The sequence below is a fragment of the Theropithecus gelada genome, chromosome 10 (assembly GCF_003255815.1).
Source record: "Theropithecus gelada isolate Dixy chromosome 10, Tgel_1.0, whole genome shotgun sequence".
Classification (NCBI taxonomy): Eukaryota; Metazoa; Chordata; class Mammalia; order Primates; family Cercopithecidae; genus Theropithecus; species Theropithecus gelada.
Window position 1 is genome coordinate 26560288 of NC_037678.1, and position 16350 is coordinate 26576637.

Here is a 16350-nt window from a genome sequence, read left to right on the forward strand (position 1 = left end):
AAACCCTCAGATGATTTTAGTTTCCGGGTCTTTGAGCTGTCCCCAGGGAAGGTGAGAGGAACAGCAACTAGATGTCCTAGCCAAGCTTTTCCCAAATGGCAGATTTATTAATAAAAATAATTTTTTTGGCCGGGCGCGGTGGCTCAAGCCTGTAATCCCAGCACTTTGGGAGGCTGAGACGGGCGGATCACGAGGTCAGGAGATCAAGACCATCCTGGCTAATACGGTGAAACCCTGTCTCTACTAAAAATACAAAAAACTAGCCGGGCGAGGTGGTGGGCGCCTGTAGTCCCAGCTACTAGGGAGGCTGAGGCAGGAGAATGGCGTAAACCCAGGAGGCGGAGCTTGCAGTGAGCTGAGATCCGGCCACTGCACTCCAGCCTGGGCAACAGAGCAAGACTCCATCTCAAAAAAGAAAAAAATAAATAAAAAGAATTTTTTTTTTTTTTTTGAGATGGAGTNTCTCAAAAAAGAAAAAAATAAATAAAAAGAATTTTTTTTTTTTTTTTGAGATGGAGTCTCACTCTGTCAGCCAGGCTAGAGTGCAGTGACACGATGTCGGCTCACTACAAGCTCCGCCTCCTGGGTTCACGCCATTCTCCTGCCTCAGCCTCCTGAGTAGCTGGGACTACAGGCTCCTGCCACCACGCCCGGCTAAGTTTTTGTATTTTTAGTAGAGACGGGGTTTCACCGTGTTAGCCAGGATGGTCTCAATCTCCTGACCTTGTGATCCACCTACCTCGGCCTCCCAAAGTGCTGGGATTATAGGTGTGAGCCACTGTGCCTGGCCAAATGTTGTTTTAACCCACAAAATAGTGGGTGATTGTTAGAAAACAAGAAAATGAAAATTTGATTTACAAAATAACAATAGAAAACATAACTCACACAGTAGAAATTAGTCACCTTTACAGTAGGAATCTAATAAAGGTTGAAATTAATTTACTCATAACAAACAATGCTAATAAGCAGTAGATAATTAGAAGACAGACAGACATTGAAGTTACTGAGGAGAAAAATCTCCTAAAATTCCCTTTAATTAAAAATTCTTATTACTAGACAAGTGTGCTTCTTTAGAGTTTCCCCTCAAGTTAATCAGTAAGACTGGGAAACAAAGAGGCAAGATTTGAAGTGCAACAGTTGGAAAACAACTAAAAATACTTGGTTTTACTATCAAAATCAGACAGGTTATCTGATTTCACTGAAATAAAATCTTAAAAAAGCTGAGCAGCACTGAATATTGATTAATCAATCTGGCATTCAATATTTTCCTTTCCTCAATGAGAAAATAAATAGAACATTATTGAATCATGTTTAAATATCTCAGAACTAAGATAAATATAGTGGGTTTTAAAAGTTAATAAATTAAATACAATTTCTCCTTCACTGTACATTTGTCTATATGAAGACAATTTAATCTTCATGTTGTACCACAACACTTCTTCATATCATACGAATTAGCTCTGACATTTTGAAATTCAAACAACTAATTTCACTTTTATTTGTCTCTGATAAATTGACTGAATATAACCTGATTTTTTAGTGCTGCACTTCTGAAACTTTTTCTTTGAATGAGATAAAGAATTTATTCTAAAAATAATGATATAAGAAGCTATAAAATATAGCTGTGCATCTTAATCTGTTTAAGCGGCGGGAGGTAATTACATAGAATTGTGATTTCTGAGAATGCAGCAACTGTACCAAGCAAGGATCATCCCAGGTGTTATACATAAAAATCAGGTACTAGGTCAAAATAAGATCTACCTGTGAACTGCAAGATGCTGCATTAGCTCAATTTCCAATGAGAAAAGCTTACAGCCTGGACTGACTCTTCTGCCAGGATGGGTAACATCTACCGATGGTTGTACTAATTACAATGAGTTAGTAAAGCATAATGCATGGAAGAGTAGATTGTCAGATGATGATGTGACCAAGATTTGATGAAAATGGGACTCAAGAGAGAGACATTCAAAGAGAGACTAAAGGTTTGAATAGAGAAAAAAAGGAATGGACTCTTGACTTTGTAAGTCTGACTTCCCATCATGTCATGGAGTCAGCAATGCATAAGCTTGCCATGGGCTCCTTCAAGAAACAAAAAGTAAAGATGTTTCTCTATACTGAATGTTTACTATGATAATATACAACTGGTAATATGTAACATGACTGAAAAAGAGTTACCATATAAGTTGATTTGGTACTGGCATAAGAATAGGCAGATCAATGTTTTAGAATTTAGAATCCAAAAATAGACCTGCACATGTATGGTCAATTGATTTTCAACCAGGATACCAAAATGACTACATGGGAAGAGAATAGTATTTTCAACAAATGGTTCTGGGACAAATGGATATCCACACACTAAAGAATGAAGTTGGAGTCCCACCAAATACTGTATTTAAAATTATCTCAAAACAGCTAAATTTAAGTGCTAAAACTGTAAATTTCTTCAAAGAAAACATAGAAATAAATCTTTGTGACATTTGGCAGTGGCTTCTTAGATATAACAACTAAAACTATGGATTAACATTAGAATTTAAAGCTGCTGTGCTTGAAAAAATACTATCAATAAAGTAAAAAAGCAAGCCACTGAGACATTTACCACTGAGAAAAAGAAGACCCAATTTGAAAATGGGCAAAGGATGGGAATAGACATTTCTCCAAAGAAGATACACAAATGGCTAAGATGCACATTAAAACATACTTAAAATTATTAGTGATTAAGGAAATGCAAATCAAAACCACAGAGGGGTGCCACTTCCCACCACTACGATGGAATCTTTCCTGGTAAAAAATGTGGAGAAATTACAACCCTCATACACCGCTAATGGAAAATGCTATAGCTGCTTTGGAAAATGTACTGGCATTTCCTCGAAAGCTTAAACATAGACTTACCATATGACTCAGTAACTCCACTCAGAAGTATACAACCAAGAGACATGAAAACATAGGTAAACACAAAAACCCGTACATAACAGTTCATGGCAGCATTATTAAGTTCATGGCAGCATTATTAGCAATAGCCCAAAATGGAAACAGAACCTAACTATCCATCAACTGATGAGCAAAGTGATTGATATAACTAGACAATAAAATATACTCAGCAATAAGAAGAAATTAAATGCCAATACTTGCTACAACACAGGACCTTGAAAATGTTACGTGAAGTTAAAGAATCTAGTCACAAAAGGCCACATATTATGATCTGAACAAGATAAAACGTCTAGAACACACAAATATACACAAAGTATACTGGTGGTTCCCTAGAACGGAGCAAGGAATGGGAAACCGGTGCGTGATAAAAAATGCAGAATTTCTTTTTAGAGTGATGAAAACCTTCTAAAACAGATTGCGGCAATGGTTGTATAACTCTGTGAAAATACTAAAAGCCAATGAATTGTGCACTCTCAGAGTGAATTGCATGGCATGTTAATTATATCTCAAAGTGTTACCAAGAAAATCAATTCAATACTACTGACTTGAAGCCATAGGATGGTGTCTTGCTTGCTTTTATATCATTGGCCAGGGTTCAAGACATAGAATCAGCACCGTTTTTGTTTTTTTTTTTTCCCTGAGACGGAGTCTCGCTCTGTTGTCAGGCTGGAGTACTGTGGCGTGATCTCGGCTCACTGCAACCTCCACCTCCCAGGTTCAACTGATTCTCCTGCCTCAGCCTCCCAAGTAGCTGGGACTACAGGCGCCTGCTACCATGCCCAACTAATTTTTGTAGTTTTAGTAGAGATGGAGTTTTGCCATGTTGGCCAGGATGGTCTCAATCTCTTGACCTTGTGATCCGCCCACCTTGGCTGCCCAAAGTGCTGGGATTAGAGGCATGAACCACTGTGCCTGGCCAGTATACCCTTCTTATACAAAAAGAATACATTAAAAAAGTATTCTTTCCATTAGAATCAAGTCCATAAAATTAAAAACAAAATCTCTTTCACTGCTCAAAGTACTGAGAGATTTTTATGTCCCCCAAGTATGTGAGGACTTCTTTTGGTCCCAAAACTAGTTAAAAAGTACTTTATGCGTTAGCTTATTCATCTGAATATCCATTTCAAGTAGACTAGTTTTAAAATCTCCCTGGAAATTAAGTTCTCCATTTTAACATTCCTTTAACTTCTTTTCTGCAAAGAGACACAGTCTCGCTCTGTCGCCCAGGTGGAATGCAGTGGCAAGATCTTGGCTCACTGCAACCTCAGTCTCCTGGGTTCAAACAAAGCAATTCTCTGCCTCAGCCTCCCGAGTAGCTGGGACTACAGGCGCCTGCCACCACACCTGGCTACTTTTTTTGTATTTTTAGTAGAAATGGGGTTTCACCATCTTGGCCAGGCTGGTCTTCAACTCGACCCTCATGATCCACCCACCTCGGCCTCCCAAAATGCTGGGATTACAGGCATGAGCCACCACACCCGGCCTTTTTCTGTAATTTCTAAAACCTTATATCTGCAGGAATGCACAGAATAAGTCAAAATGTTTCAGACTAATATTTAATAATTTCTTAAACAAACATGTTCTAACCTACAAAGAAACAAATCAATAAATTATGATCCTCTCTCATTTGTTTCAATGTAACACACATTGAAATCATTCTAACAAAACTTAATTTTATGTAAGTAAATACGAAGAAAATTTAATAACACATGTGACAGAAAAAGGACTGATATTGTAACCATATGTGGAGTTTTTATAAATAAACTATATTCATTTTAGTATTTGATTGGGGCAAAAGAAATCATGGCTTTTGAACCGCGATTACTTTTGCACCAACCTAATGTTAATATAAAATACTAACCTACTACTAAATATGAGTTTTCACTCAAAGATCAGCATCAATGGGAAAAAAGCATATTTATAAGATGTTTGCTAAAGACACAAAAATACATTTTGATACCTTTTGACCAGTCTGTAAGAAGCGCGTGTGCACAGATTATCCAAAGTAGAAAAACAAAGGAAAACCCCTCTGAGTTGAGGAGGGAAAAGGAAACAGGCACAGTTTTAGAAGAAAAGAAATCAGAAGAGAGATCACATGAAGACTTAAAGACTGTTTTAGGAAGAGAGCTAAAGATCTGTGCTAGAACAGTGCTAACAAAATGAAACCATGTAGACAAAGATAATGAGAGAAAAATATTAATTGGAATCAGAGAACAAATTAAAGTTCTCATCAAATAGAAAAGCAGCCATGTTGGGAGCTTCAAAGGCGCTGAGGACAATTCCATTTTTAATCTGACTGGTAGAAACACAATTACTCATTTTACTCTTTTTTAAGTCATACTTTTTTATAACATATATATACACGTGTGTTTGTGTATCAAAAACAACAGAAGGTTAGTGATACATATATCTCATGTATGCATGGGAGGTACCGGTAGAAAATAAGTAAATATCCATAACATATCTAAAAACTAAAAAAAAAAAAAAAAAAAAACTAAGAGACAAAAAGTTAATCAAGATAATGTTTGATGTTTTAAAATAACAGATTTTAAGCTATTAAAGGATAGCAGATATGTGCACTACCAAGAGGAAGATTACCAAATATAAACAAAAATATCTTCAGAAATAAAAATTGAAAGTAGATAATGAAGAGTCCAGTTGACATTATATGCCTAAGGCATTGTCATTATTGTTTCCAAAATCATTAAAGAATAAGCGTGATATTTAGATATTCAAAAAAAGTTTCAGGTTGTGCTGTGACTCTGAAAACATTTTAAAATAGAATAATTTGTTTAATTATAAAAACGCAGATATAGGTCAAATCTGTATCTCAGTTTTAATATATGTTGAAATTATAGTTAATAAGTCTTTTTAAAGTTCTAAAATATTAAAATCTCACCCAGTTATTTCTTTTCCTAATTCATCTTTTTCTTTCTTGATCCAAAATTATGCTCCCGAGATTGCATTAATTCAAAACATTTCTCTTTTCTATCCTCAGACTTTAAAATATAAAAATTGTTATTAAAAAGCTAGACACTCTTCTTTCCTAAATATATTATTTCTCTTGAGTTCATGAGTTATATGTGTGTAAACCGTTCTATAACATGTAGTTTATACACTTTATTTCAATAATGACAGATTGAAAACATAAGAACTTTTTTAAAAACAGCCCAAAATGATTTATACTTTCATTAGTATCATTTGTGGAATTTAAACTGCCAAAACTTATTTCGCAAAAAAGTTTTTACACAGAAAATACTAAATGCTAACAGTAAGTTAAAAATAAGTAGTTATATTTACATTTTGGTTTCCAAAGATGCCCTCAAGAGATTGTCATCAACAGTTCACAATATTCCAGGTTTGTTCATTCATACCTAAGATCATTTTTTGAAAACTCTCATTTGGTCCCCATAACATTTCTGACTCTCACCTAACTTCAGGATGAGGTAACTATGCTCATTCTCTCTAAGCATTCTTTCTAGTTTTTAAAATTTTTCTTTGCTGTTAACCATTTCTCTTTAGATAAAGTCTATGTGTTTTCTATGTTTCTCATTCTCAATATTCTCAACTTACAATGGGTTTATCAAGATGTAACACCACTGTAAACTGAGGAGAACCTGTACTATGGTCTGAAAATCCCTATTCTAAAATCTGAAGCTTCAAAATCTGAAACTTTTTAAATGCAGACATAATTTTTCTCAATGGCCAGAAAAACTTAGTATTGATTAGAATAATTTTCCTCTATTAAAGTGATTTTATATTTATTGAAATGCAGTTTGAATAAAACTTTACTATGTCAATGTCTGAAAAAATAAATTATCAGTATATTTAATTCTGTTGTAACAACAGGTAAGATAGAATATTTTCAACTTATACAATAACAGGTAGCATGTATGTCAGATATTATTCTCTGCTTAGGCAAATTTGTAGTAAGACAAGATTATGTCTCATGAAAATATAAAGCAATGTAACACTGAAGAATAAATTGTTCTGCACAGACTAGAAAACACATCCCGAAGCATAAGATCAATGACAGAACAGTCAGAGAAAGCTTCATGAAAATGGAAAATGTGCACACCAAGTCTGAACGAATGAGGATAGAAACTGAAAATTCAGGAACTGCATAAAGAAGGCAGAGAGATAAGGAAGTCAGCCCAATTAACTAAATATAAAATCCAGTGGCAGAAAAATAAAAACAGGTCCACATAATAACTTGCAAATGAATGCTCATAGTAGCATTATTCATAGCAGTCAAAATTAGAAGCAACCTAAAGATTATCAACTGATGAATGAATAGCTGCTGTAGCCATGCAACAGAATATTATTTGACAATAAATAAAAATGAAGTACTGATATGTACTACAAAATAGATAAACCTTAAAAACATTACGCTAAGTGAGAGAAGCCACTCATAAAATACTATGAATTGTATGACTCCATTTCTATGAAATGTTCAGAACAGGCAAATCTATAAAGACAAAAAATTAGACAATGGTTGTGTAGGACTGGGGAAGGTGAAAAAACATGGAGGTCGGTGGTGGTGATGACTAATATATGTGTACTTTCTCTATAGGGTGTTGAAAATGTTCTGAAATTGATTGTGATGATGGTTATACAACCCTGTGAATATATTAAGAGACACTGAGCTGTACAATTTAAATGGCTGAACTGTATGATATGTGAATTTTATCCCAATAAAGTTCTTTTTTAAACATCCAATGGCAGTATCAAGAAAATTTCCTTTTTCTATTTGGAATATGCATATAATATTCAAATGATCTAAATATTTCTGTTTATAAAATATATTTTTTTTAAATGAAAGGATTGCCTAGCTATTCAAATACTGTGTATATTAACCTAAACATTTCCAATTTGGAGAATAGTATAATGTCCTTGGAATCCGTTCAGAAAAGTAGAGCTAACAAATAAGATAATTTTCTGGAATATTCCATGAAACATTCTTCTTTGATTAAATATGGCTTGTCTCACCATGGCAACATAAATCACTGAAAAATACAGTTTATCCAAAAAATAGTCTCTCATCTTGTGGGATAAATGATGCATAATTCTTAACACTATTATGAGAAAAAAATGTAATCATAAGAAAAACATTGCAGAATGACAGCCAGTTTTAAAAATAAACACGTTATAGGCCAGGCGCAGTGGCTCACGCCTATAACCCCAGCACTTTGGGAAGCTGAGGCGGGCGGATCACCTGAGGTCCGGAATTTGAGATTAGCCTGACCGACATGGAGAAACCCCGTCTCTACTAAAATTAGAAAAAATTAGCTGGGCGTGGTGGCACGTGCCTGTAATCCCAGCTACTCCAGAGGCCAAGGCAGGAGAATGGCTTGAACCCAGGAGACGGAGGTTGCTGTGAGCCGAAACTGCATCATTGCACTCCAGCCTGGGCAACAAGAGCGAAACTCGGTCTCAAAAATAAACAAACAAACAAACAAACACATTATAAAGATAATAAAATTGTAATAAAACTAATTATAATGAACATATAAAAGAAATCTTCCAAGGAAATTAGTGTCATAAAACAATTTATATTATTTAACCAGCTATAGATTCACTGTTGGCATGTTACATTTAATACATACTTGCCTTCTGATTTGAAATAATTTCTTCATTAAATTCTGTATCTCATCTTTGAGATTAATGTGATAATGTGACATAACCTCTAGTCAAGCCTCAGACACACAGTTTATTGAGATCAGCCAATTTTTTTACATTGTCTCACCATGACCTGACATGTTTGTTATTGATTTTGTAAATCATCTTATGAAATGAACATCATTTACTTTCAAAAAATCCCCAAATATATTGATTCACTGTATTTTCTTTATGTGTACACATTCCCGCTCATTACTGAATGCACTTAAGGACAAGAAGGTGTTATCCTCCTACCAAACTGGTACTCTCTTACTAGACACCAGATTTATCCCACTAGTCATTTGTCCACTAACAAATCTGCAATGCTTCACAACCTACTGAAGTCTCAAAAAAATATGTGAGCAGGACTAGTGGGGGTAAATTCTACACACAGTGGAATGCTTTCCTTCTTTTTTATTAGCAACACAAATCAACATCAAAGTTCCTCACATATTCAATCACCTGCTGAAATGTTTCCAATAGATTTCTATCTCAGAATAAAAGTGTTTTTATTTCAAAGGCTTTAGAGGCCCTAGGTAACCCAGTCTCCACATCTCTCCTGACCTCAGCTGCTATGTTTCTCTCCTCTACTCACTTCTTTTGTGCTATACATGAACCCTGCCACACCCCATGAATTGAAAAATGGGGATCCAATGCTAAGCTAATAAAATCACAGCTACAGTGATCTTTCTCTGGACAAAGTTCTATCCACATGATAGTCTTTGAGCCTTCAAATAGAAAGTATGAGCAAATTATTTGTAACAACATTCAAAGTAAATTATAAATAACAGTGGGATGATTAAATCAATTTTGATATTGCTGAAATTTGCTACATTTGTCCTAAGCTATTATTTAATAAAATACAGATGCCTTTAAAAAATTGAGTGGTCACAACAATACATAATTTCAGATTCAAATATGTTCAGATTTAAGTCAAGTTGATATAAATGAAAATCAAATTCTACCAACTAAAATACATAAAAACCTACTGAAAAAAGTATTAAGATGCAGAAATGCACATTTCAAAATATACTTCAAATACACTTCAGTTCCACTAGAAAATTTAGAATTAACTGTAAAAGTAAATTGCTGAATTGAATCTTAATTTCAAAATACTCATTGCTCATATGGACATTCCCATTATCTGCTTCATTGTGGTCATAAAATATGGCCACAAAGAGACATTAAAACCCTCATTACAGCAGTATAAGCCAATGTGATTAATGTTAATCTATTAAAAATCTTTAAACTGTTAAAAGTTTCATAAGTGACACAATGTCTTTACTCAGAGTAAAACATCTCTCAGCTTTAACTTTCATTTGGTGGAAATAAGGCATGTTTCTAAGCTGATAAAGTAAACACATTTATCATCTATATATGTATTTAACCAGATTCGGCATTTAGCCAAGACCAAACATCAGTTTAAACTTTATTTCAGGAAGGTTGAAAAATATTTGTATTTTTTGATACTTACTTCTCTTTCTGCTTTCTGTTCTTCATATTGATATATATATTCTTTTAAATGGTTACAGTAGTTCAATATCTCATTTTTCTCTTTTAGGAGATGATGTTGCTTTTTCCTCTCGAGACTGAATATTACTTGTTATCAGCTTTCTTATGCCCATGAACTAATTGCTGTGGAAGCCACATATTTTTCATGGTAGTTGAAATAATCTCTGCTCCAGAGACTCCTGCTATTCAGTGACTTTCTTCACATTATCTTGTTCATTTTGATATATGTGTTCAGCTTTCTTGACACTGTTTCTCTTAGGTCTCTTTGTGCATCTTCTAAAACCAATGTATTTTCTCTTAGAGCACCTCCTGCAAAATTGAGATTAAGTTTTAGGCTTGTGGATTTCTTTTGAGCTTCAGAAAGTGGTTGATGAAGCTTCTCATTGTTATATATTATATTATTCACAACAGCATTCATTTTTCCTTGCAAATGAGCATCTCCTGCACTGTGGAAAGCAAGTTCTTAGTTATTTCTTTGACTCTTGTCACCGGGCTGGAGTGCAGTGGTGCGATCTTGGTTCACTGCAAACTCCACCTTCCGGGTTCAGGCGATTCTCCTGCCTCAGCCTCCCAAGTAGCTGGGACTACAGGCATGTGCCACCACAGGCGGCTAATTTTTGTATTTTTAGTAGAGAAGGGGTTTCACCAAGTTGGCTAGAATGGTCTCGATCTCTTGACCTCGAAATCCGACCCACCTTGGCCTTCCAAAGTGCTGGGATTACAGGTGTGAGCCACCATGCTCCGCCGGTTTTTTTTGATGTCATACTTTGATCATGGTCTTGTATAGGAGAAGCCAGTCTAGGATGGTTTGATTCAATTTCTGTCTCCAGCATTTCTTTGTCTTGTTTTTCCCTCGACTTAAAACTGAGCATTGTGTTCTCAGCTGTCAGAACTTGAAGCTGCCCACTGTACTGAGATGCCCTTTGTGTTAGTTTCCTCTTTCAGTTTCAGGGTCATCTGAAGTTCAGCATTCTTTTCTTTGAAAATATTAATGTCCTCAAAGGATTTATTTTCCTTCTCCTGGTGCTGATGTTTTAGTGTCTCTACTTCCAGTTTTAGCATGGCAATTTCCTTTTTCAACATGCAGTTTTCATGTAAGAGATCATTTTCATTTTTCTAAGTGTGAGAAAACTAAATAAAAGAAAACAGACTATTAACTAGCACTCAGTAAAATGGCATATCATGGTTCCTCCGAAATTAAAGAATAACTTGTGTATTTATAAAATGAAAGGGTTTCCATAAGCAGGTATCAGTTGAAGAACCACTGAATTTTCTACAGAGAATAAATTCCCCAAAGTTCAAACATTTATTTGAAGACAATGAATTCATGAAAGTAAAAAAGAAATGACTCGAGAATTAAGAGCCTCAGAATGGAAAAAAAATTTTCCCCAAATAACAACAAACTCAAAAGCATAAAAGATTAATCAATTTGACTACGTAAGAAAACTGGGTTTACACTCTGATGTCTAACCTACACAAGACCCCATACTAAGATCCTCAGTGCTACATATATTTAGACAGATAAAATTTTCCGAAGTTCTTTCAGTTCCTTTGTCCTGAGAATATTCTATAGATATTCTATTTTTTAAAAAATAAGAGTTAATTTTAAGAATTATGTTTATGAATGTTTGATTAGTTGGGACATTGTAATGAGCACTTTTAGTTATCACAATTCTGAAAGGAAAAGACTGAAAACATTAACAAGTTGTAGAATTTTCTCCAGGTCTTTTGAGTCTACATCCAGTACTTCTCCACCAAAATCAGTTAATTTTACTGGATAAATATTTAAATATAAAAGTCTCTTATTTCAAAACAAAAGTGGTAAAGAAGATAAAATTTAGAGAACCCCATTTAGAAAACCATGAGCTTATTTACTATGGCAATAACTTTTGTTTCCGCTTGATAATGTTTGAGTATTAAATGTTAACTAGAAAAAATACACTAGGCCGGGCGCAGTGGCTCATGCCTGTAATCCCAGCACTTTGGGAGGCGGAGGCAGGTGGATCACGAGGTCAGGAGATCAAGACCATCCTTGCTAACATGGTGAAACCCCATCTCTACTAAAAGTACAAAAAATTAGCCGGGGGTGGTGGCAGACACCTGCAGTCCCAGCTACTTGGGAGGCTGAGGCAGGAGAATGGCATGAACCTGAGAAGCAGAGCTTGCAGTGAGCCGAGATCGTGCCACTGCACTCCAGCCTGGGCAACAGTACAAGATTCCGTCTCAAAATAAAAGAAAAGAAAAAATACACTAAACTATGTTGCTAGGAACAAAATACTTACCAAAAAATTATCAGTAAGTATATGGTAGGGATTATCACCATTTTCAAAAGCTCTTTGTATTGGAATAAGATACTACTTGAATGCCATAATTTATAATAGATAACGGTAGCTACAAATGTCATAGTTAATTTTAAGACATTTTTTCTCTGATTTAGACCTGAATAATACATATTAAATCAAAGGGATATTGAAAGTAAAGTAAAATTAGTAAATTAAAAGTAGTATTAGTAACAAAAACAACATGGTACTGGTACCAAAACAGATATATAGACCAACGGAACAGAACAGAGTCCTCAGAAACAACACACGTCTACAATCATTGGATCTTTGACAAACCTGACAGAAACAAGCAATGGGGAAAGCATTCCCTATTTAATAAATAGTGTTGTGAAAACTAGCTAGCCATATGCAGGGAGCTGAAAGTGGATCCCTTCCTTACACCTTACACAAAAATTAACGCAGGATGGATTGAAGACTTAAACGTAAGACTTAAAACCATAAAATCCCTAGAAGAAAACCCAGGCAATACCATTCAGGACATAGGCATGGACAAAGACTTTGAGTAAAACACCAAAAGCAATGGCAACAAAAGCCCAAATAGACAAATGGGATCTCAATAAACTAAAGAGCTTCAGCACAGCAAAAGAAACTATCATCAGAGTGAACAGGCAACCTACAGAATGGGAGAACATTTTTGCAATCTATCCATCTGACAAAGGGCTAATATCCAGAATCTACAAAGAACTTAAATTTACAAAAAAAAACAACAACAACAACCGCATCAAAAAGTGGGCAAAGGATATGAACAGACACTTCTCAGAAGAAGACATTTATGCAGCCAGCAAACATATGAAAAAATGATCATCACTGGTCATTTAGAGAAATGCAAATCAAAACTGTAAGAAGATACCATCTGACGCCAGCTAGAATGGCGATCATTAAAAACTCAGGAAACAACAGATTCGGGAGAGGATGTGGAGAAATAGAAATGCTTTTACACTGTTGGTGGCAACGTAAGTTAGTTCAACCATTGTGGAAAACAGTGTGGCGACTCCTCACGGATCTAGAACTAGAAATACCATTTGACCCGGCAATCCCATTACTGGGTATACACCCAGAGGATTGTAAATCATTCTGCTATAAAGACACATGCACACGTATGTTTATTGCGGCACTGTTCACAACAGCAAAGACCTGGAACCAATCCAAATGCCCATCAATAATAGACTAGATGAAGAAAATGTGGCATAGGCTGGGCGCAGTGGCTCACACCTGTAATACCAGCACTTTGGGAGGCCGAGATGGGTGGCTCACGAGGTCAGGAGTCAAGACCAGCCTGACCAACATGGTGAAACCCTGTCTCTATTAAAAATACAAAAATTAGCTGGGCATAGTGACGGGTGCCTGTAATCCCAGCTACTCAGGAGGCTGAGGCAGGAGAATTGTGTGAACCTGGGAGGCGGAGATTGCAGTGAGCCGAGATTACATCACTGCACTCCAACCTGGGTAACAGAGCCACACTCCGTCTCAGAAAAAAAAAGAAAGAAAGAAAAGAAAATGTGGCATATATACACCATAGAACACTATGCAGCCATAAAAAAGGATGAGTTCATGTCCTTTGCAGGGACATGGATGAAGCTGGAAATTACCATTCTCAGTAAACTAACACAAGAACAGAAAACCAAACACCACATGTTCTCACTCATAAAGTGGGAGTTGAACAATGAGAACACATGGACACAGGGAGAGGAACATCACACACCGGAGTCTATCCGAGGTGGGGGACTAGGGGAGGGATAGCATTAGAAGAAATACCTAATGCAGAAGACGGGTTGATGAGTGCAGCAAACCACCATGGCACTTGTATACCTATATAACAAACCTGCACATTCTGCACACATACCCCAGAACTTAAAGAATAATTTTTAAAAAGAGGTGAAAAAAAAAGTAATACTGATGAAATAAAGTTAGAAATATAAATTTTTTGACCGGGTGCGGTGGCTCACGCCTGTAATCCCAGCACTTTTTTTTTTTTTTTTTTTTTTGAGATGGAGTCTCACTCTGTCACCCGGGCTGGAATGCAGTGGTGCGATCTCGGCTCAATGCAAGCTCCACCGCCTCCTGGGTTCAAACCATTCTCCCGCCTCAGCCTCCCGAATAGCTGGGATTACAGTTGTGCACCACCACGTCCAGCTAATTTTTGTATTTTTAGTAGAGATGGGGTTTTACCATGCTCGTTGGCCAGGATAGTCTCAATCTCTTGACCTCGTGATCAGCCGACCTCAGCCCCGCAAAGTGCTGGGATTACAGGCATGAGCCACCGCAGCCTGTCCAGAAATATAAAATTTTTATGAAAGATTGATTTACCTGATTCGAATTATTTCTTACAGTCTTCAATCCCATATCTTGTATTCTGAGAGTCAGTTCAAGTTGTTTCACTTCTTTCATGTTGCTCTTCGATTCTTTCTAATTCTTCCCTAATTTCTTCATTTAATATATCAGCATTTTTTCTCTTTTCTTCTTGGTTTAAAGTCAATCTGCCATTAAGTATACTTATCTTAAAATTCATTTTGCTGGAAAATAGGATTCACTTTGAGATCTACTTCTTCCTATATTGGTTTATTATTCCAACAAAATTCCTACATTCTTGAATATTTTTTTCCTTTATAGTTGCCAGGTATTTATTACTCCAATCTCTTCCAAATGACATACATACTTGAAAAATATTGAGAAAAGAACATCTAGTTAGAAAGGTTCTGTTACTAGTAACTTCAATAACTGTTATGGAAAAGAATACTGGAGGCTCTCCAGTTGAAAATTTTTTTTTTTTGTTTTGTTTTTGAGACGGAGTCTCGCTCTGTCACCCAGGCTGGAGTGCAGTGGCCAGATCTCAGCTCACTGCAAGCTCCGCCTCCTGGGTTCACGCCATTCTCCTGCCTCAGCCTCCCGAGTAGCTGGGACTACAGGCGCCTGCCACCTCGCCTGGCTAGTTTTTTGTATTTTTTAGTAGAGACGGGGTTTCACGGTGTTAGCCAGGATGGTCTCGATCTCCTGACCTCGTGATCCGCCTGTCTCGGCCTCCCAGAGTGCTGGGATTACAGGCTTGAGCCACCGCGCCCGGCCGAAAATTATTTTTTAAAAATACTACACAGTCAAAATTACTCTTCAATGAGGACAGGTCACTTAGAGTTAACTGATTAAAATGACATTACTTTTTATAAACAAGTTTACAGATTCATTAGACATAAATATCTTTATAAAATATGGTAAGTATCCCTCTTGACAGATATTCCAAGACATGACACAGAAGAAAAAACTGAGGTGAGGTCTACCAGATTCTCTTGGTTACAGTGATGAAGTTTGGGAAAACCAAAGCAGACAGACATTACAGAACTGAACACTGAGGAGGACAGAGAGACACAGAAGCAACAGCAAGAAACCCCTGGAAACCCCTCCCCAGTATTTAGCAAAATAATGAAGCTTGCATGAGAGCTAGAAAACCACCTAAGACCGAGCAGGGGGGTGGAAAGGGAGGACTTATAAAATAAGAGGAAATCACACCTGGTGCTCACACAAGTGCCAAGAAGACTGTCTATTTTTATAGATTTACCTGGGAAGACTCAGACTTTACAGGAAAATGAATAGTCAGAAAGGCCTTGCCTCAAGTGTGGAGAGTTAGCTTACACCATAAAAAGCAAAAATGAAAAGGATCAAGTTGTTTATAGGTTACTCAAGTCTATTCTACAATAAATATCAAGAAGCAGAGCAATAGAAGATACTTTTAAAAACTAAATTGCCCTTGTAGAGATACAAGTTACAGTGCTGGAGATGAAAGCTACGCTGAGTAGGTATGAGCACAGATTGATTTGCCATCATTAAAGAAAAGATTCACAAATTTGAGACACTAGTGAACTATGAGCAAACTTCCTGCAGGTAATATGTAAGTCCCCAAACAGGTGGAGAGAAATAA

The 16350-nt window shown here is 36.2% G+C and overlaps 1 pseudogene; it reads right to left on the reverse strand.

Annotated features, from left to right (window-relative positions):
* Positions 1–10015: 10015 nt before the first annotated feature.
* On the reverse strand, positions 10016–14949 carry LOC112632384 (annotated as a pseudogene).
* Between the last annotated feature and the right edge of the window lie 1401 nt (positions 14950–16350).